Genomic DNA, 5,688 nt, shown 5'->3' with positions numbered 1-5,688 from the left:
ACAGAGGAAATTAAAGACGAAATTAAGCAGCATATACAATTAAACAATAATGCCGATACAATATACTGAAACTTATGGGATGCAATGAAAGCAATCCTATGTGGGAAATTTACAGTGATGAACTCACACATTAGGAAAACAGAATGAGCTCAGATAAACTAACCTCAAACTTCTTAAAAAAAGAACAAATCAAACCCAAAGTTCGCACAAGGGAGGAAATTATAAAGATAAGAGCAGAAATTAATACAATAGAGACTAAGAAAACAGTATAAAGAATCCCTGAATTGAAAAGTTGGTTCTTTGACAGGATAATTAAAATTGATAAACTATTAGCCAACCTTACCAAAAAAAGAAAAAAACACAAATTCAAGCAGTTAGGAATGAAAAGGGAGAAATCACAACAGATCCCACAGAAAGCCAGATCATCAGTACCTACTATAAGAACCTATATTCTAATAAGATGAAAAACACAGAAGAAATAGATTGAAAAAAAAACTTCTTGAAGAAAGGCAGCCAATGTATAAGATGTGGTTGCCTAAATGAAAAGATAGCATATGTATTGTTATAAAGCAAGAAGGATCTTTTGTAACCCTTTTTGTTGTGAAAGGAAAAACTTCCCAGAAGAGCTGGAATTTAAACCACACCTTCATGTATTTCTAAACATGTAGAGGCAGATGAGAAAAAGTTTGGAATCCAAGGGAGTGGCCAGCAGCATAGATAAAAGAGCAGAGTCAAGAGTCTGCCTGGGGGCAGTGAGATACTGAGCAGCACTGAATACCGTCCCAATGGTGGTGGTTTCTTTCACATTAGAGAGCAGCAAGTGATGGTAGACAAAGAAGAGAAAAATAATAGGGAGCTTTGTGTCAGGCAAAAACCTGGACCTGGATTCAGTAAACATTCCTAAACCACATAGAGCTGAAGTCATGGCAAATAGAATCCAGCAGCACGGGGCACAGGTCATCAGTCTTTGGAACGAGGCTGTCATGGTACATACCACTAAGATATTAAGACAGTAAAGATTATCTTATGACTGGACCAGTGTAGGGAAATACAAAACACAAAGGTGATTCCACTAAACTGTACGAAAATGGTGTTATTGATTAAATAGGAAAGTGACTTTGTGGGTCTTGAAATTTGAGAGTAAAACAGATACCCTTAGTAAGATGATTTCCCTTTTACTGAAAGAAGGCTATGTCTTTATTCAAAATTTCTTTACATTGAAGACAAAGAAATTATTGAATTGTGATTGGTTTAAATCTTTTATAAGAATCTTACTTCTGACTATATCCTTAAGATACGATCCTGGGGCGTATTTTTAAAATTTTCAAAGTTCAGTGTCTTAGAGGATACAGCAATCTACTTGCTCTCGGAAAAATTTTATTTCTAAGAATCCTTTAAAAGCCAGGAAAGAAGGAAATCACAGCTATCAAGGATTAATGTGCTCCAGGCATTATGGATGTCGGGCCTTTACATTTTCACCACACAGTTCTAGGAGACTTTATTACAATATAGTATACAATAAAGTATCACCATTAATAAAGGGTCTTGGGGCTGGGGATTTAGCTCAATGGCATAAGTGCCTGCCATGCAAGCAGGCAGTCGTGAGTTCGATCCCCGGTACCGACAAAAAGGAAAAAGACAAAAAATAATAATAATAATAATAATGATAATAATAAATAAAGGGTCTTAACAGTGCAGAGATGGAACCTCAGCAATGGTGAAGAAGGTCACTTGTGGAAAAGACGGATTTCAAACCAAGGTCTTCTGTAAATTTAGTGTTCTGTAAATGGATGTGGTTCTTCTAAGCACAGTTTAAAAAAGGAAAAGAATCTGCTATAAAGAGTCATAATAAAAGCTGAAAGGACAAAAACAAGAAAGAAAAGGACACCGTATCTCTAAACAGTAAATACACATGAAGAAAATAGGAATAATTTGAGGTAAAACAGCAAAGTATAAGCTTGGATAAATAAAGACTCTAAAGTATAAGCTTGGAGAAATAAATGCTAAGTAAACATAAATTTTAAAATGTTAAAAAGATATCAAAGCAACATGGACCACTCAGAGCAGCATAAAATTGCTTGTAATCTGTTATGTGTTAACAGAATCCAAAAGTTATTTCTTCTGCCTTAACATTAGGAGTACTTCTGGGGTTAAAAAAAAAAAGGAAGATTAAAGTGGATAACAAAATGTTTTAAATCTGAAAGCGTAATACTGTATTTTCCACATTATTCAGAAACTGAGTATGATTATTTCTTCATCAAAGGATGTCGAAGGCTGTGTTTTGTCTCTCTTCCTCAGGAAACGCGTTGTTCTCCATTATTTATCTCAATACAGACCCATCATTATCTCACAGCTTAGTCATGAAGTTCCAGAACTGAAACTCAGGAAATTGTCCATATAAATGAATGGTTAACTCATACAGCACTGCAGAAAATAAAATGTTTCTCTCTAATAGGTGAATCATAACATAATAATGGGCCCTTCCCACCAAAGAGCTCGACTCCTTTCAAAATGTGCAATTTTCAGTTAATTTAATAAGCACTGAAGGTTTCAGTCAATGGTGGATTCGGGAGCATGAATAGTTCACTGTGAAGGCCTTCCCTGAGATATGAGTCTATTTCGGTGGTCCCCAACTTTTGCCATCCATCAGAAGCACTTGTGAAGCTCTCTAAAACTTCTTGAATCAGAATGCATGAAAATGCAACATGAGCTTCTTTGTTCGAAAACGTTCCCAAACACATGGATGAGACTGAGAATTCTGATATAAGCAATACCCAAACAATTTTTGGTAGGCTTTCTCTGAAAAGAATAGTTAAGATATTGCAATACAAGAAAAAGAAGTACTCCCTGATCAGGAGAACTTGATTATGAAGAAGAGCTGCCCAATTTCATCATTGCACTAAACAGCTGTCATTCCACAATTTACACACCTCGGGGCTTTCCCACTCTCAGCAGCTGCAACAAATTCCAAGCATATTTCCAATGCAAGGTGACCGACCTTCAAGTCTAAATCTCCAACTCCCTCCTGAAGTTTAACTGTTCACTTTGGTTCAACTTTCCATTTGCCCTGTACTAGTCAGCTGCTGTGGTTTAAACATTTATAGATAGAAAGGCTTCCATATGATTCAAGTTTTATTTGTGATCAAATGTTAACTAAATTTTCCATGCAGCCCAGCATTTGACTATTGTACACACTTGAGAATAATTACTATGAATGACTCTTGACTTTTTTTTTTCTTTAGACAGTGGTAATAGAGCTGGGCACACATCTGTAATCCCAGACTTTGGGAGCTGAGGCAGGAGAATCTGAAGTTAGAGCCCAGCCTGATCAATTTAGTGACTTAGAGACCCTGTTTCAAAGTTAATAATTAAAAAGGGCTAGGGACCAATGATTACTCAGTGTGAAGACCCTGGTTTTCATCCCATGAAAGAAAAAACAGGGAGAGAGAGAGAGCGAGAGAGAGAAGGCAGGATGGAGGAAACAGGGAGGGAAGGTGTTACTGTGGTTAAATTGGATCTCAGGACAAGTTTCCAGGTTACTGTGCACTGTACATAGTGAACAAAGAATTGGATGTCACACGTGACAGTGAAAAAAAGGTTAATGAACTTAAAAAGCCAAGGTACAGTCAGAAGGAACGGGCTCCCACTGCCGGGAAGGGAAACGGCACTAGTAATTGAGAGCACTGGGTTTAAGAATTTAAAACTTCGCTCCAAGTCTGGGAGGCCTCCCATTGGCTCTTTCAAAACATGATTGACAGTGTGATTGGCACAGTGCTGAGTCCTGCCAACTGTCCGCTGTGTGTGTCCTTTCCCACAATTCACTCTGTTATAACTGTTTGTGTAAGATGCAGTGCACATGTAGGACACTTTAGTGAGCTCCAAGTGAATAAAGATCATGGTAGGCATGCCAGCAGGTCTAGCACGTATGTGACCTGGTTTGAGATTTTAGAATTTTCAGACATCTTTGTTATTCTTATCTCTCTGTGCCTCTAGGGAGTGAGTGTTAGGGCAAAAGTCAAGGGAGTTGGCCCTAGGACATTGTCCAGGCTCCGGGGGAGTGGAGAGGAGTGATCTCCTAGCCCCAATTATACTATCTATATTAAAAGGAAGAAAAGTAACAATAGAACTTAATATTTATGGAGACGATGTTATGGCTGCACATTGTACTGGGGATACAATCATGCCCTTAACTTGCTCATATTCTAAGAGAAAATCAATCACTTGACAAGTGTCTATTGAGTAGATGCAAAGATAGATAAGCAATGTATAACCTGTTCATTCGGGGATACCACAGTCTACATGAAAATGCAGATTTACCTGTCCAGGTTAGTAGGTGTCGTGATAGAAACATTTACAGAGTACCATAGGAGTACAAAAGCAAACAAACCTAAATGGGCAGTCAGCACAGGTCTTACCAAGAAAGTGGCATCTAACTGGAAGAATAAACGGAAACGGAAAGAGTATTCCAGGCACATACAAGATGTGCAAATCTCAGTCCAAAGGAAACCACAACCCATTCAGGAAAGGGTGAGGACCGTGGGATATTCAGCACAAGGCTCAGTGATTCTCTTCATCACTCCTCTTGCTATCATTTTTAGTGACTTCAGCAGACCGTAGATATCAGCCTGATTTTACAGTTTCTAGGCTCTTTCTTTCCAGCAACAATTTCCTCCATTTTTCTAGGCTCCGATTCCTCTCTTGTCCTTAAGACTACACCATGCTACTTTAAAATCTTAAGGTGGTGCATGCCTGCAATCCCAGCATTCAGAAGGCTAAGATAGGAGATCAATGCCAGCCTGAACTACACAGCAAAACCCTGTCTCAACCCCACTGCCCCCAAAAAGCAGTTGCTCCTGGAAATTCTCCCTCTGTAACTTCAATCCTTCTGGAATCCGCCTTCAATTAACAATCAACTACTCCTTCACTGGCTTCCTACCCACATCACCTCGTTTCCCTCCTTATGTCTATTACCCATGTGCATGTAAACACAACCCCCTTGTCCTGCCTCTACCTATCTGATCAACGGCCTGTTTAAACTCCCTTCTCTAGCTCAGTTGAGTCATTGCCTCAACCTGAGGAAGACGTGTGTCTCGCTGAGCTTCTGTCGCTTTCACATTTGCTTCATTTTCTGTAGTCCTGCACACCAGCAGGGTAGCCCACAAGCAGATTCACTACTCAGACAAGTGTTTTGACAAGCACTGTGAGTACCGGCATGTCATGTCACCCAGACAACTGTCCAAACAAGTACCCAAAACTCATCGGACATCTGAAGAGGAGTGGAGCTGACTTGGTGTCCAACATCAAGAGGCCAGGCTGGGTTCACTGCCTGCTTCATGAGCCAGAACCACATATTCTTCTCTTTACACGACCTCTCCCAAAAGAGCAACAAAAATGAAGTATGTCTGGGATCAGCGGTTAAATGAATGTGTGTATATAAGGCAGGATTCAGTGAATACTTGAAAACTGTACAAATCCTCATCTATACCTATGCACGAGCTGTATTCTCCACAGCAACAGAGCTCAGTTAAATGCAACTACAAATGCTTTATTATAAGGTGTTTAAGACATTTCTTCTAGACAGTTTTTCTCTTAATATAAGCGCCTGTTTGATGCTACCTGTAACTTTTGTTAAATAAATTTTGTATGCTGAACTTAAAACTTTTTTAAAAACCCTCAGCTCTCTACCTA

General features: G+C 39.0%; 1 pseudogene; it reads left to right on the top strand.

Moving 5' to 3' along the window:
• Nucleotides 1-923: 923 nt before the first annotated feature.
• On the top strand, nt 924-5,395 carry LOC134477478 (cyclin-dependent kinases regulatory subunit 2-like; annotated as a pseudogene).
• The last annotated feature ends 293 nt before the right edge of the window (nt 5,396-5,688 follow it).

Source organism: Cavia porcellus, unplaced genomic scaffold (genome assembly GCF_034190915.1).
Source record: "Cavia porcellus strain 051 isolate PalLab524CR breed Dunkin Hartley unplaced genomic scaffold, mCavPor4.1 scaffold_8, whole genome shotgun sequence".
In the NCBI taxonomy this organism is placed as follows: Eukaryota; Metazoa; Chordata; class Mammalia; order Rodentia; family Caviidae; genus Cavia; species Cavia porcellus.
Note: the sequence above shows the minus strand (reverse complement) of the source record. Positions and strands in the feature narration are given on the sequence as shown.